Source organism: Leucopleurus acutus (assembly GCF_964270905.1).
Source record: "Leucopleurus acutus genome assembly, chromosome: 10".
NCBI lineage: Eukaryota > Metazoa > Chordata > Mammalia > Artiodactyla > Delphinidae > Leucopleurus > Leucopleurus acutus.
The window spans coordinates 14,155,099-14,172,371 of NC_139153.1; the positions used below are offsets into that span (position 1 = coordinate 14,155,099).

At 36.4% G+C, this 17,273-nt stretch overlaps 1 protein-coding gene across 4 annotated transcripts in view; it reads right to left on the minus strand.

Moving 5' to 3' along the window:
- CNTN4 (contactin 4) overlaps positions 1 to 17,273 on the minus strand; it is a 962,626-nt gene that overhangs the window by 655,526 nt on the left and 289,827 nt on the right. The window lies entirely within an intron of this gene.

Genomic DNA, 17,273 nt, shown 5'->3' on the forward strand with positions numbered 1-17,273 from the left:
AACCCTGTCCTGGTGAGGCCGTCTCCACAAGCCCGTTGTCTTGATCAGTTTGTCAGGTGCAGTTCAGCAGAGCTTATGTCACAGATCTCATCTTTGTCTGATTCTGTTTTATTAGATAACTGTCCAGCAGCTGTTCTTTGCCCCAAGAGGAGCTTTAAGGTATTTTAAATTCCTAGCAAGGTCCTCTGAGAAATACTCAGAATCCAGGTACCCATTTGCCAGTGAACAAAATTGCTTCTGTAGGATTAAACTATTCAATTCTTGAGCTTTTGGTTAAAATTCACCTGACAATGCACTGTGGCGGACAAACAGCTACACTTGTGTGGTGAAAGTTTTAACCTCTACAAAGTGTGCAGCCTATCTGAAGCGCAAAGTACTATCAACTATAGAACCAACAGATTTGGGATCCCTGAAGAAAACACCAAACTAGGTGTATCGTTCATTCTGAATAAGAATGAAATTCTATTTCTTGATTGCTTCCCTCCCCTTGAATTACTCGAATTGTCTCCATCCCTCATCCCACTTGAGAAAACTAGAAAAAACCCAAAATATCAGAAACCTATTATTTAACAGAAAAAAAATGTTCTAAGTTGTGAAATAATTTACACATGAAAGCACATTCAAGTGAAAACTATCTTTTGTTATCTTAACTTCTGGGGTGGTACTCCAAAATAGCCACTGTGCCACATTATCCACCAATATCTGAGAGATGTCTGAACGGCAGCAGGGAACAGTTTATCTATCTGACTCAGAGGAAATAAGGTGCACTAAAGTGGACGTTATACAAGAAGTCAGGAGACCCAATTTCTGTATCTGGCTCCACTATTAACGGGCTCTATGACTTTGAGGGGCCTTTTGGGAACTATCTCCCCATTTGAGTAATGAGCTAATCATCTCCGAGGTCGATTTCTAATCTAAAATTATGAGATCCAAATAATGTAACTGACTCTCCAAAACCTATTAAGAAATAATTCTCGATTGTGATTTTGGCCAATTTGGAGAGTAAACTAACTCTAAATACAGGCAGATCAAAGCAGGAATAACGAGATCATTTTTATCACAACATTTGGTATACATCTTAAAGCTGGAAAGAGAAGTAAAAATTAAAGTGAAATGATTATTTTTCATGTGCTATGTTTTATGTTAGTTTCTCCATATACTAACCCCTATCCTTTAAAAATCCTATGAGAAAACTATAAGAATGTGCCCCAAAAGGGGGTCATTTTAAACCAGGGGAGAAACAATGAGGGTGGTATTGTTAGAACCTGAAAATTGGAGCACGGGTTAGTGTTATTCCTATAATGAACAGCATAATCCAAATTACGTCAAAGTAGTTATTTGAAAACTTGGAATAAAAGCCATTACAAAGTTAGTTTCTTTGCTTACAGGCACAAAATATCACCAAACCTTTCATTTTAAAAATGATAACAGGCATGATTTTTGTACCATCATCCAGATATAGTCAGGTAGAAAATAATATTTTATTAATATTTTGGCAATATTAAATTGTTGCTAAATCTACGATTTACAAACTCTTTGATTTACTGAACTAGCATTTAGAAGCTAAGCTCTACTACTTACTTCCCTACTTATCTACAGAAACACAATCATGCATCAAGTGGCAGGGGAAGGTTTGATGGTAAGCACATGATTCTGAAGCCTTGTAATATACTTTAAGAGAAAAACAGATAGTATACAAAAAATGGAGAAAATTTCAAAATAATACAGGAAGACGTTTCTGGTTTTGTTGCAGTAGAAATGTTTAAAATAAGAAAAGTATTAAAACAGAAAGACTCACATACTTAGAAAATAAACTTATAGTTACCCAAGGGGAAAGGTGAAGGGGAGGGATAAATTAGGAGGTTGGGATTAACATATACACACTACTATATATAAAATAGATAACCAACAAGGACCTACTGTATAGCACAGGGAACTCTGCTCAATATGCTGTAATAACCTAAATGGGAAAAGAATTTGAAAAAGAACAGATACATGTATATGTATATGTATAAATGAATCGCTCTGCTATATACCTGAAACTAACACAACACTGTTAATCAACTATACTCTAATGTAAAATAAAAGTTTTTAAAAAAGAACAGCATTATTTCATGGTGGTGTTTATCAGGAAAGTTCTATGAAGAAGATAGGTCTTGAAGGAGAAAAGGTTTTACTTTACTTTCTAGGCAGAAAACCTGGAAATCCTAACAGGAGTGACTTTCAACCTACAGAAGTTAGTTATATAAATACTTCCTTGGAAAACCCAAACCCATAATTAGTCTCACTTTGACTGCCCACATTAAATTATATTACATCATGTACACAGCTACATTTCTCCTTGATGTATTTCATAACTAATAAAATCACTCATATCTATTGATTTTATTTGAAGAAAAATGGGAAAGTTACTCTTTACAAGATTTCCACCACAACATGATTATGTGGTGAGCTGGTAATGACAGAAACCATTTGATTTTTACTCTTCATTAATAATAAATACACATTTAAATAAGATTTATGGTTACTCTACTTAGAATCCACATACCAGACCAAATCCATTACCACCCCAAACTAGAACTAATTGCAGGGACTTTTTGGAAAAGCAGAAGCCTTCCTGAAATACTAGGTGAATGCAGTAATAGATTTATTGAACACTTACTATATGTAAGGCAAAAATTAAATATTTTATATGAATTCTCTCATTTGATCCTCTCAGTAATCTAATGAGTGAGGTGGTTTTAATATCTTCATTTACAAATAGAGAAAACAGAGGCTCAGAGAGTTTATGTAATACACAAAGGCTAGAAAGCAGCATAACTTGTTTCCAAAAACAACTCTAGCCCACTTCAGTCTGAAATCACAGATGGATCCTAAGATATCCATCATGAAAAAAATCCGCTACATGAACACAGTCTTGAAACTATGGTCACAGAAGCGACCATGGCTCAAACCTTACGTGAGTAAAAAAAAAAAAAAGAAGATTTAAAGAAAACATCAGACAGGGTGTTAGCAAGTGAGCAAGCTTAAAATGCTTATCCTGGCTTAACATGGTCAGCGAAGAGAAACCTAGGGACAAACCCTAGAGACTAACCCAGGGCAAGAACAATTCAGGAGAGAAGGTGATTGCAGATGTGGAACAACAACAGAAGGGTCTCCAAGCAAAGTTTTACCTTTTCTCCCCACCTTCAACGGCTTTCTTAGTAAATGCCTGGGTAGAGCCACAGGATGCTCTCTGCATTTTGCTTTTCTTCCCAAAATGCTGCCCTGTTCCTAAGTCCTTATTGATTTTTAACTTAGCATCTGTCACTGGGCAAATTTACAATTTAACATTCATCTAACAAACCAACTTCTGAAAAAGCCTGACTCCTACATTCTATAGTTTCATTGAAAATCCAAATGCACAGTCCAAATCTCTGGCAATGGAAAGTAGGGAATCAAATCGGGTTAGCAAAACGGAATGGAGAATGAGCCCATCATCTCTGATCAAATTTCATTTCCGAGAGTTTCAGAGTCTCAAGTTCTGGTAATATGCTGCCCAAAAGTGATGGGCCAGAAACTGGATCTTGGAAATGCTTTGGTTATAAAGAGACTTGTTTTAATATTGAACCAAAGCATAGTCTGCTCAATACAGTCTTACTAAACCTGCCCGTAGTAAACCTACTTCTATACATTTTTTCCCCCGTAATGGCAATTTAATGGGTCAACATCACATACAGAAAATAAAGTCAGGAAAATATTACTTTTTTAAATGGTAGCTGTTGGCTAGTAGTGGAAATGCATCTGAATTACATACCATATTAGTAGTACCTTATTATCAGTTAAACAATTTCATGTAATTTCATGAAATTAGGAGCATATTTGCTCCTAATTTTGCATCAACAATTTATTTAAAACATAAAATGAATTATTTCACCCTAAAGGAGAAACATTTTTTTATTCTTGTTCTAATGCATCCTACAATTATGTGGCATCATCTCTTTTCATTCAGGAAACTCTTTGGATATGTATGCTATTGTTCAAGAATACTTAAAATTATAGGAATTTTCATAATTTTTGATGCACTGTTATTTATCTTTGAAGTGCTACATGTCATACCCTGGTCTCTCTGGCCTAACCAGGAAAATCATCTCTATTTTTAATACTTTAATGTCATATAGGTTCATGCAAAATGTTAACTTGTCATTATGTTAAAAACTGTCTATACAAAAGTAACAGCATAATCAAGGTGCTTTTAATTCCTAGGTCATTTTCACATTTAGCCATTTTTGTAGAATGAATTTACTCTCTATTTTCCTGCATCAAACTTAACCTCATAAAATTATTTTTTTAAACTGTAATCTGTTTTAATTTAAGTCAAATAGAACTAGCAACACTGCAGTGTACTCAAAGTAATAAAGCTACTAACTAGCTATTATTAATATGAAAGTTTGCACAGGCTTAGCAAAATAATTATTTCTAAAATAATATCTTATACTGGCTAAGCTAGAGACACATAACACATTTATTTTAGCATAGCTAACCAAAACATGTATTTCTACCTTATTAAAATTTATATTGATAAAACCACCAATTTACAATCATTGGCTACATCAGAGCTTTGGTGTAATTTCCTTCTTTAAATTGTAATGTTGAACAGTTGTGAAAATGTAATATCAGTTAGGACTGCTGTTGTCTGAATTTGATAGTCAGTTGTATGTATACTTGGAGAGCACACTTCTGAAATATTCAGAAATTGCTAAGAAAAAACCAAAAAAAACCTGCATGTAAAATGAGACTAATGTTTGCAAAAAAAAAAAGAACAGATTTTAAGCTCATTTATTTTTCTGTAGAAGTTTTAAAAATAAAACATTACATATTAAAGAGAGAACCAAAGAAGTCTGGGAGGCTTCATCAAGTATTAAAGCTAAGTATCCCAGCAAAAAAACAAAAAGGATCATGCAATGTTAGTTCTTGCTTCTTTGAAGAGCTATAATTCGTACATGAAAAACACTGTACTTACTAGGTCAGATGTCTGCTTTCAGCAAATACTGAACTTATCTTTAGCACAACTTCAATCTTTGGTGCATTATTTATTTCCTCCTTAACAGCAGCAGAGATGCAAGATGTTCCAAAGCTTTGCTTTCAGACAGTTTTCTTGAACCACACTCTTTCACATGTCCTGTTATTTGCTTCAGCATCTATGAAACAACTCCATCCTTCACGATAATCAAAACCCTTGAAGCAATCCACATCTGCTTCCTTATACTGAATTTCAAATCTACTTGCAAAGAAAAAATCCTCCTCCTTGCTTCGTATTTTATTTCAGAAAGTTTGATGGGTTGAATAGTCCACCTCCCTTTAACATACCACAGAGCACTAAATGGTAAGAATCACATTACTGCAGCTCCTTAGATTATAACTGATAAGGTGAGCCTTTTACATTTATATTAGGTTCTGAGGAGCTGATGCCATACCGGTTCAATAATTAATAATTCATGGAGCCAAATTACAGCCTTAGAAGGAAACAGCCTCTTTGACTAGTTCTTTCATAATCCTCTGATTTATGTATGACAGCAGAGAAGAGTTCTAGGAGAGGTTAATAAAAAAAAAAAAAAAAAATCCCAGACATAACACTTGAGTTTTTAAAATTAGTCCTGCCTTTGCACAAGCTGGGTTTGTTGTGGCATCATGGGAGTTCCACCTCTCTGAGCACAGTCAATTCAAAGGGATAATCATATCATTTTAAATGACCATCTGGCTACTGAGGATGTCCAGGGAAAATTAAGGGATGTAGGAAGTTGGGGGAGCAGTCAGTAAATTCAATTTGAGGGCACTTTGTACCGAAAAAGGGGAAGATTTCACCCGGTGTTCCTAAAAAGTAACCTTTGATAGGATTTCTGAGAAGACATTTCAGGTTCAAAGGTACGCTCTTTCTCATTACGTCACTCCTGAAAACAGATCAGTCAGGGACACAGCCACCATCCATATGCTATGTGTAACTGTGTTGTTTTGTGCTCATTCCCCTATGAATATTTGGCTATACACAGTCATTCATACAAACAATTCCTTCAATGCCTGAGCGATCCATAACCTGTAAGGCTTAATAATTTTAAAGAATAGTTGTATCAAGGAGTAACTTACATATTCTAAACTGTACAGATCTGAAGTGTACAGTTCAATCCATAGTCCTATGAAGACACAGAATATTTTCACCACTCCTGAAGCTCCCTTATATTTTTTCCCAGTCAACATCCTGCCCTCAAAGGAGCTGGCTTCTTTCACTAGAGACTACGTCACCTACTCTAGTTTTCTACATAAATGAAAACTTACAGTATGTATTTCTTTCTGTCTGGTATCTTTCACTCATCAAGTTTTGAGATGCATTCATGTTGCTGCTTGTTTCTGCTGAATAGTAGTCCACTGTCTGAATATGCCACCATTTGCTTACCCCTTCCTTCTGTTGATAGACTGTTCCCAGTTTTTTATGATTACAAATCAAGCTGCTATGAACGTTCGGATACAAGGCTCTTTGTAGACATGTTTTCATTTCTCTTGGATAAATTTCTATGCATATAAACATAATTGCTAGGTCACAGGGTATATTCATTTTAAGTTTTTATGAAACTGACTGTCTGAAGTGTCCAAAGTAACTGCATCATGTCACATTGCCACCTATCATGTAGGAAAGTGCTAGCTGCTTCTCACCCTCACCAATGTTTGTGGCTGTCAGTTGCCTTCATTTTAGCCATTTAGTGAGTATTAGTGGCCATATGGTCTCATTTCTCCAACGACTTATGATGTTGAGCACTTTTTTCATGAGCTTATTGGTAATAGGTTCAGTCTTCACTAACTGTTAATAAAGTGGGTTTTGAGTTAGTGATAGATCCAGAAGAGAATTTCCACATAGGCCTAAGACTTAATTGTCTTTGAATCAGTGCATCTAATGAAACACTGTCTTTCCATTCAGCTAGGTGTAGCCCCTGCCCCTGTGAGCGGATACTGTTCCTGTTAACACGGAAACCCTAAGCCCTACACCTACTCATTCCCTACTTCTCCTTTTATTTTGATTTGATGATGCTATGTCTTTTGGTCATTTTTTCATTCTCAATATTTAAAAATAAGTTCCATTGTTTATAAATTGACACTCTTTGCAAACTTCTGCCCATTAGCATACCTAAAAGTTTAGCATCTACTTTTGGATGTTGGACTAAGATAGACTGGTATTTGAACATCCATAGGTAACCCTGACCAAAACTCATGTCTTGATTCTTTCTTTTCTTACTTGTAAAATGAGAATAATAGCTTTCTCTTAGGGTTGTTATGAAGATTAAAACAGACAACAGGTACCTGACGTAGCTGGACCCCTCGATAGCAGCAGAGGTAAGGAGGTGGTAGTAGTTATGACACCTGCTACCCAATCTGCAGGTGATCTCAATTCATACTGATAATTCTTTTGAGTGAACTAGTGGATTTATGGTGATTCTTTCCTGTATTTCACTTGATCTCTTCAGGCACATAATTTATCATCTGTAAGCTTCAGTGATGATGATGATAATACTTAACAATTATTTATAGTTTATAAAGATAATGGAAAAAATAAGGTAACGTGATGCAAAATCTTCACTATTATTGCACTTGATATAGTGTCACAGAGTAAGTCAGATGCATGTACAAAAGTTTTGATTATTTAATTAAGTGCATATTTGCTGTCAGAGTAAAGGTAACTATTTTTCTCTGCCTACACAAGTATAGTAAAATAGACAAAAAGGAGTATAATCCACATAACTCTATGAAAAAAAATGTACCAAAAGTAATGGCTGATTTCTATTTTTCATACACTATCACCAGGCTGAAAGAGAGCCTCAAGAGTGTGCGGGAAAATGATGTATCTTACAGGTTCAGCTGTGCCCCCCACCCAACCCCACATACCAATTCATCTGCTTAAGTCCTAAGTCCCAGCATCTCAGAATGTGACCTTATTTGGACACAGAGTTGCTGCCGATGTAATTAGTTAAATTAAGATAATGTCATTAGTGTGGGCCTTAATCCAATATGACTGGTGTCCTTACAGAGGGGGAAATGTGGAGACAAACACACATGAAGAAAGTCAGTGTGACAATAAAGGCAGAGATTGCCAAAGCAAAAACTCCAAAGGTACAAGCCAACCACCAGAAGGTAGCAGAATGATATGGAAGAGGTTCACTCACAGCCCTCAGAAAGAACCAGTCCTGCCAAAACCTTGATCTAGGCTTTCTGGACCTGAGAAACATAAGACAATATATTTCTGTGTTTTAAGCCACCCAGTTTGCAGTACTTTGTTACAGCAGCCCTAGCAATGGGTAAGTCAAGAGTTGCAGAATGAGAGGCTATGGGAGAATCGATGTCATGTCTCCTCGGTCATGAAGACCTTGCATTTATTTCTACTGTGAGGTTAACAGGCATAATTACTAGTAAAGCAACAGGAGATACTTAATGACTAGGATTTGTTGACATGAGGGTACAGAGTAGAGTTTCCAAAGGAGGTGTCGGAGGTAATAAAGGGGAAGGAGAAGGAGCTAAGTCATATCAAATCACCAAATCTCTACCAGGAGAGAGCCGGTTATGGACTTCCTGAAGAGGAATCTTCATACAGGGACAAAGTGACACTTGTTTTTATTTCTTTGATACTAACTTGTCCTTTGACAAGGTAGCCAAATGTATCTGGGAAGGCTGACAAACAGACTGGTAGAATTTGATTTAACCTTCTGATCTGGGGTCATGGAGCAGCATTTTTCTTGGCTCGATCTGACTAGCAGGGTGCAGTGTGGAAGAGGTTCAGCTCTGTTCTGAGCTCCCTAAGAACAGCCACAAAAACTCTAACATCTTAACTGAAACAAGTTGAATAAAAACTCACTCCAACTACTTAATGCTGTTGTCCTAACTTGACCCACTGAACCAGCAGACTGAGAACACCTACATAAGGGGCTTAACTCCACTTTTCCAAAACTGGTGGGTCATTCCAGTTTTACAATAAGCTCTCATGGGTCACAAACTCAATAAAAAAAAAGCTAACCAGTAAAGTTTTTATGATCATAAATGATCTTTGATTCTCAACTGCTGGTTTATGGGAGAAGCAGTTCCAAGCTCAAAATCTGCATGACCCCAGCCCGGTCATCGGGCTGGGGTCATACAGATGACCAGTACGTACAATGATGTGCATCCAGTTATCTTTCTCAATCTATGAAGGCACCACATGTAAATGTCCTTTGTGCTCCAGCCTTGATTCATGCATGATACTATCCAACAAAGTAAGGCTCAATTTTCTCTGATATACCTATTTTTGGAGGGGCCATGTTGGTAGAATTTTCAGGTGTAGAAAGGAACAGAGGTTAGAAAGCAGTCTGCCTTGGTTTTACTTTCTTCTTGCTCTCTAACAGTGGCCAGTTACTTCACCGAACATTACAGCTTTTCCATTTTTCTTAGGATTTGTCATGGTTTCATCTACTGAACTTGATAATGACTCTCAGCCATGTAGGGCTGAGATAATGCAATTGTAAAAATGGTCATAAAAGGGCCTAGCATGGATTTAATCAGGAAACAAGGAGGCAGATGAGCTTAAAATAAGCATGCACTGAATGACCCTAACATACTCTTATTATGTACTCTGTTTCACTTATCTGCTTCAGTAATTTTGGATTAGATGCTTGTTATTATGTTCGAAGATATGGAAGGTATCCAATCCCATGAACAAAGGTACTCCTTGGATAGTAGCCATTTTGTCATGTTAGCCTGACACCCACAGGTTGTATGGCAGGGAAGGTCAATACTGAGGCCATTACAAACTAAACCTGGCTCCTGTATTACAGTCCAGCCATTCAGAATCTGTGAGGAACACCTGTAATTAGAATTTTAAGCCAGATATTAACCATTATGAACTCTCCTTTGCATCTTTTATTTTATAACCTAAAAAATGTACTTAAAGAACAAACTATCTTCTGGAAGAAGGAAATGTCTTTTCAGAGTCTGCACTATTTAAAAGGCATTCAAGTAAAAGCTTGGGTTTAGCAACTCTCTGAGCAAAATTCCCCACGGTAAGAAATAAATAAAACATCATTATTTAGAAATTAATGAGGCTTGATGAAGTCTCAGTTATGTGTCCAGCATTATTTTTTGTAAAACTATTCTCAGTCTACAAATATTAATTTACACCGAAAAAGTAAGGTAGAAATAAAATCTCTGAATCCTATTTAGGTTATTCTTTAATCACCAACTGTGTGGAGTTAACTTGTTTGTTACTCTCGAAGTAGAACCCATAAACTCTTTAGCTGACCTACAATGATCTCAATAGGATAAATACAAATCTTTGGTTTTCACATCAGTTTAGTTTATAAACAATTAGAACATGTGTTTTTCTTAAGGATATTTAAGGTTTTAATTAGAGTGAATTAGTAATTGAAATTGTTTGTAGTTATTTTGTTAAACTTTGGATGCAGATTTCTTGTTTTAATTTTGATAATTTCAAACTTAAAGATAGTTTCAATAATAGTATAAAGAATTACTGTATGCTCAAATCCCCCAAGATTGGCCAAATTTTAATATTTTACCATATTTTCTCTATCACTTCTATTCTCTGTCTTTGTCTGTCACACTCTCTATAAACACACACACACACACACACGTTTTTCCTGAAACCACTGACAGTAAGTTGCAGACATAACAATTATTTAACTGTAAATAATTTAGTATATATTTCTTACAAGTAAGGACATTCTCTTACATAACCACAATAAAAGTATCAAAATCTGGAAATTAACAATTATATAGTAGTATTACCTAACATAAATATCTTACTCAAATTTTTCTAATTGTACCCATAATACCTTTTAGAGCAAAAGCAAATTTCAGATCGTATACTCCGCTTGACGGGTCTCTCTCTCTCTCTCTCTCTCTCTCTCTCTCTCTCTCTCTCTCTGTTTGTTTATTTATTTATTTATGGCTGTGTTGGGTCTTCATTGCTGCGTGCAGGCTTTCTCTGGTTGTGGCAAGCGGGGCCTACTCTTTGTTGCAGTGCACAGGCTTATTGTAGTGGCTTCTCTTGTTGCAGTGCACAGGCTCTAGGTGTGTGTGCTTCAGCAGTTGTGGCACAAGAGCTCAGTAGTTGTGGCTCGAAGGCCCTACAGCGCAGGATCAATAGTTGTGACTCAAGGAGGCTTATTGTAGTGGCTTCTCCTGTTGCAGAGCACAGGCTCTAGGTTTGCGTGCTTCAGTAGTTGTGGCACAAGGGCTCAGTAGTTGTGGCTCGTGGGCTCTACAGCGCAGGATCAATAGTTGTGACTCAAGGGCTTAGGTGCTCTGCCGTATGTGGGATCATCCCAGACCAGTGCTCGAACCCGTGTCCCCTGCATTGGCAGGCGGATTCTTAACCACTGAGTCCCAGGGTAGTCCCTTGATGGGTCTCTTTATTCTCAGTTAAAATGGAACAACTCCTCAATCTTACTTTGTTTTTCATACCCTTGAAATTTTGAATGTCATGGACAATTATATAATGTGGTTTTGTCTGACGTTTCCTCATGATTAGATTCTTCGGTGAATTTTTTTTTGTATTCTCCTCAGTGTAACGTGTTAAGAGGCACATGATATTGATCTGTCTCATCACTGATCATGCTAATTCTGATCATGGGATTAAGATAGGGAATGACAGATTTCTCCACTATAAAGTTTCTATTTTTCCCCTTCTAGGCAATAGCATATGTCAACAAAGAAAATGCGTAAGGCCCATTCTCTCATGGAATGTACATTTTATCAAGGAATGTAGACTGTAATAAAATGAAAAGAAAGTAAGGGAGGGGGCTTCCCTGGTGGCGCAGTGGTTGAGAGTCTGCCTGCCGATGCAGGGGACACGGGTTCGCGTCCTGGTCCGGGAAGATCCCACATGCCACGGAGCGGCTGGGCCCGTAAGCCATGGCCGCTGACTCTGTGCGTCCGGAGCCTGTGCTCTGCAATGGTAGAGGCCACAGCAGTGAGAGGTCCGTGTACCGCAAAAAAAGAAAGAAAGAAAGAAAGAAAGTAAGGGAGGGAGAAAGGAAAGAAAAGAGAAAGACAGTGAAGGAGGAGAGGAAGAAAGAACAAACAAGCAAGAGATCAATTCCAGGAGCAGTAAATGCTAGGTAAAAATTAGAATAAGGCTACGAGTTTTAGAATAGGGACAGTTAGAAGAGAGTTGATGCAAAGTCTCCCTGAGGAAGTAAACATTTCCTCAGTGAACAAAATAGTGAAGGGGCTCCAGCCATGTGAAGGTCTATCAAGGGGGAAGAGTATTCCTGACTGAAAACAGGAAATTCAACAGACAGAAATGAGGGGCAAGAGTTAAAATCAGATTGCTTAGGCAGATTTCCAATCATGTTGAGACTATGCAGGAGGTAGCATGGAGTTTGGATTTTATTCTGAGAGCAAGCCAAGGAGTGAAATAATGCATGTTTTCCTTGGATAATGAACTGTACAGAGTTATAAGAGGAGAGGAAGAGAGGCCAGTATGGGCTCATCTGTTTGCAACATTGGGTCCCAAGCTTTTCATCCATTGAGAGTGTCACTGCATTGGTTGCAAGAGAAAACAGTTCTCACATACCTTCTTTCTATGCATTTTTGTACCCAGAAAATTCAATTATGAAAGACAGATTAACTAAATGTATGTAGTGATTATGGTGTTAATAATACCTGGAAACTTTCAACTGAACATATCTAAAACTCATCAGAAATATTTCCAGCATTTAACTCTCCATTTTAAGTACCTTTTGCAGAGAGAAAAATTTTTTTAATGTTTTCCAAAAACATATATTATTTAACTTCTTATATTTAAAATTTTTCTTGACTAAATTTGGAATGAAAGCCTTTGCCAAAATACTAATAACCACACTTAATTAAGTCATTATATAGAAACCAAAAATGATGGACCCTAACTATTGTTTTAACCATGTTTTCAGAAAAGCTGACGGTACTCCTCTAGAACCTTGGAGCTTGCGTGGAGCAGTGCAATTTTAAAATCAATTTGGTTCACACTTTATTCTTGGGAAGACCAAGTCTTAGTTGTCAGTCTTCTGGTGATACACATACTTCAGGTATAATGGGTGGAACATCACAAATAATTAATTCCATTAATGAGGAATAATGGAAGTGTATCCCTTAAAACTAGCATCGCAAATCTTGCAGGAAGAACAGAAAAGCAAAACAAGAAAATCTCTGAAAATTGGCTTTTTGGATAAGAGCTTGGAAATAAAAAGTGAAATTCATCCAGCTAGCTATCTTTAGGTTTATGATAATTAAATTCCTTATAATTTTTATAATTTTCAAATTTGTCCTTTAAATATTCTTCCATGTATTAATCAAATAAAGTTCTTAGTCAATAATAAAACTACTTAAAATGGAAGAGGGTATCTTTATTATTTATTCATTTATTTATTTCGACATTGTAGTCAAAATAAAACAAAGAAATTATATTTCCTTTGATAAAAAATAAATTCACAGGAGCATCAAAACTCTAAGCCAATTTTATTTTTAAATGTTTTTCTTTTTACTATTAATAAATATTTGCCTTGAGAATAGTAGAAATAACCCACCAGATTAACATATATTAGAAGTGACTAACAAACCGTTTGTAAAGACATTACTTCCACTGTCTGGTAGAACCACAATTCCTGGATTATCAACAGCATTTTTAAGAGACTAATAGCAAAATAATGGACTGAGTCACAACTAAGTAATTTTTATTATAATTATTCATATTTTAAAAATGTTTAGCTAACCTAATGTTTATTTAACGTAAGGATAGGTTTTATGACTTTGAATAACTCAAGATGACATGTAAAATGAACATCTGTTACCATAGCAGAATGTAATAACTGACATTAGAAGTCACTGCATAACATAACATTAGCAAGTTCAAAACTCTAAAAGATATCTCCTCCCTTGTATGTAGCTTCCTGAAATAAGGATGCAAAGCCAGGAGATGGAGAAAAAAGCAAAAGCCAGATATTCATGGATTTGCTACATATATGACTTCTATAACTTTTATCCGTCTCCTTTACCAACCACCTGTAAATAGGTAATCTTGAAGTTAAACACTCAGTTGCAGCTATATCTTACCTCAGTTTGTTGTGATAATTATCTCCTATGCTCAAGGTAATCTTTAAATTATCAATTTATCTTTATCCTATTCAATATTTTAGTTAGAACCCATCCCAAAGAATAAGATAAGCTCCCCTTTTGTATCTAAAGAGGAAAATATACGCTTAGCCATCAGTTTTTTAGCTAAAAGATACAAACAGAAATATCTTTGCAACTTTCACATATCTCAGAAACTTTCTAGCTTCAAGCATGTGAAGCTAGAAAATTATTCCTCTTTACATAAAGTTTTCCAAAAATTATTGCCCAAAATGCAAATATCTTTTCCAACAAATATTTTAAATGCAACGTAAACATACTTTGCAAGCACTGATTTAAACTAATTTCCACAAACCATACTATTATATAGTATTCTGGGATATTGCTGGTGATGTAAGCTGGCCACAGATGGTCACAGCATTCTTTACTGTCTTAAGTGGTTACAGTAAACTAGCCCCACAGAAAGACTATGAATTGTATATCTCAATGTTACAAACTTACCACCTGGCCAATCTGCTGCCACCACACAAAGGTTGAGCAGGAGCAATGTAATTCGGGGGAAAATAAGGGAAATAATCCAGTCATAAAGAAAGCAGAAACTTAATTATATAAACATTTGTTCTTCCCTTCCAGGGACCGTGCTAGGCAATGAGATATGAAGATGAATAGTACATAGGCCCTTCCCTGACGAATTCATGGTCATATAAAGATACATATATATGAACAAATGCATTGTGACAGGCCAATTAATAAACAACATGTGCAAAGTATATTAACACATAATTACTGTAATATGGAGGTGAGGTGATTACCTCTCTTTTGAGCATAAAAGAAGGTTTTTCAGAAGTGGTAGTTGAGCACACATGCATTTATGCATCCACTTATCAAATACTGATGAAGCATTATTATGCGTTAAATTGGGTTCCCCAAAACAGATGTTCATGTCTGCTACCTGTGAATGTGACCAATTTAGAAATAAGGTCTTCATAGGCATAATCAAGTTAAGATGAGGTCATTAGGGTGAGCCATAATCTACTATAAACAGTGCCCTCATAAGAGAAGGAAAATTAGGACATACATACAGACACAGAGGCAATATGTTCTACTGAAGGCAGAGGCAGAGACTGGAGTTCTGCTCTCACAAGCCACAGAATGGCTGGGGTTACCACAAACTAGAAGAGGAATGGAAGGGTCACCTCCTAAAAGTTTCAGAGCAACCTGGTCCTGTCAACACCTTGATTTTTATACAGCAGGTTCTTATTAGTAATCTATTTTATACACATCAGTGTATATATGTCAATCCCAATAGCCCAGTTCATCCCACCACCCCCGCTCCCCCACTTTCCTCCCTTGGTGTCCATACATTTGTCCTCTACATCTGTGTCTCTACTTCTGCCTTGCAAACTGGTTCATTTGTACCATTTTTTCTAGATTCCACATATATGCGTTAATATACAATATTTGTTTTTCTCTTTCTGACTTACTTCACTCTGTACAAGAGTCTCTAGATCTATCCACATCTCTACAAATGACCCAATTTTGTTCCTTTTTATGGCTGAGTAATATTCCATTGTATATATGTACCATATCTTCTTTCTCCATTCCTTTGTTGATGGGCATTTAGGTTGTTTCCACGACCTGGCTATTGTAAATAGTGCTGCAATGAACATTGGGGTGCATATGTCTTTTTGAATTATCGTTTTCTCTGAGTATATGCCCAGTAATGGGATTGCTGGGTCATATGGTAATTCTATTTTTAGTTTTTTAAGAAATCTCCATGCTGTTCTCCATAGTGACTGTATCAATTTACATTCCCACCAACAGTGCAAGAGGGTTCCCTTTTCTCCACACCCTCTTCAGCATTTGCTGTTTGTAGATTTTCTGATGATGCCCATTCTAACTGATGTGAGGTGATACCTCATTGTAGTTTTGATCTGCACTTCTCTAATAATTACAGATGTTGAACAGTTTTTCATGTGCCTCTTGCATATCTGTACATTTTCTTTGGATAAATGTCTATTTACGTCTTCTGCCCACTTTTGGATTGGGTTGTTTCTTTAATATTGAGCTACATGAGCTGTTTATATATTTTGGAGATAACTCCTTTGTCCGTTGATTCGTTTGCAAATATTTTCTCCCATTCTGAGGGTTGTCTTTTCATCTTGTTTGTGGTTTCCTTTGCTTTGCAAAAGCTTTTAAGTTTCATTAGGTCCATTTGTTTATTTTTTGTTTTTATTTCCATTACTCTGGGAGGTGGTCAAAAAAGGTCTTGCTGTGATTTACATCAGAGTGTTCTTCCTATGTTTTCCTCTAAGAGTTTTATAGTCTCTGGTCTGACATTTAGGTCTTTAATCATTTTGAGTTTATTTTTGTGTATGGTGTTAGGGAGTGTTCTAGTTTCATTCTTTTACATGTAGCTGCCCAGTTTTCCCAGCACCACTTATTGAAGAGACTGTCTTTTCTCCATTGTATATCCTTGCCTTCTTTGTCATAGATTAGTTGACCATAGGTGCACAGGTTTATCATTGGGCTTTCTACCCTGTTCCATTGATCTATGTTTCTATTTTTGTGCCAGTACCATATTGTCTTGATTACTGTAACTTTGTAGTATAGTCTGAAGTCAGGGAGTCTGATTCCTCCAGCTCCGTTTTTTTCCCTCAAGATTGCTTTGGCTATTCAGGGTCTTTTGTGTCTGCATACATATTTTAAGATTCTTTGCTCTAGTTCTGTAAAACACGCCATTGGTAATTTGATAGGGATTGCACTGAATCTGTAGATTGCTTTCGGTAGTATAGTCATTTTCACAATGTTGACTCTTCCCATCCAAGAACATAGTTGATCTCTCCATCGGTTTGTGTCATCTTTGATTTCTTTCACCAGTGTCTTATAGTTTTCTGCATACAGGTTATTTATCTCCTTAGGTAGGTTTATTCCTAAGTATTTTATTCTTTTTGTTGCAATGGTGAATGGGATTGTTTCCTTAATTTGTGTTTCTGATCTTTCGTTGTTAGTGTATAGGAATGCAAGAGATATCTGTGCATTGATTATGTACCCTGCAACCTTACCAAATTCATTGATTAGCTCTAGTAGCTTTCTGGTGGCATCTTTAGGATCATCTGCGTATATTATCATGTCACCTGCAAACAGTGACAGTT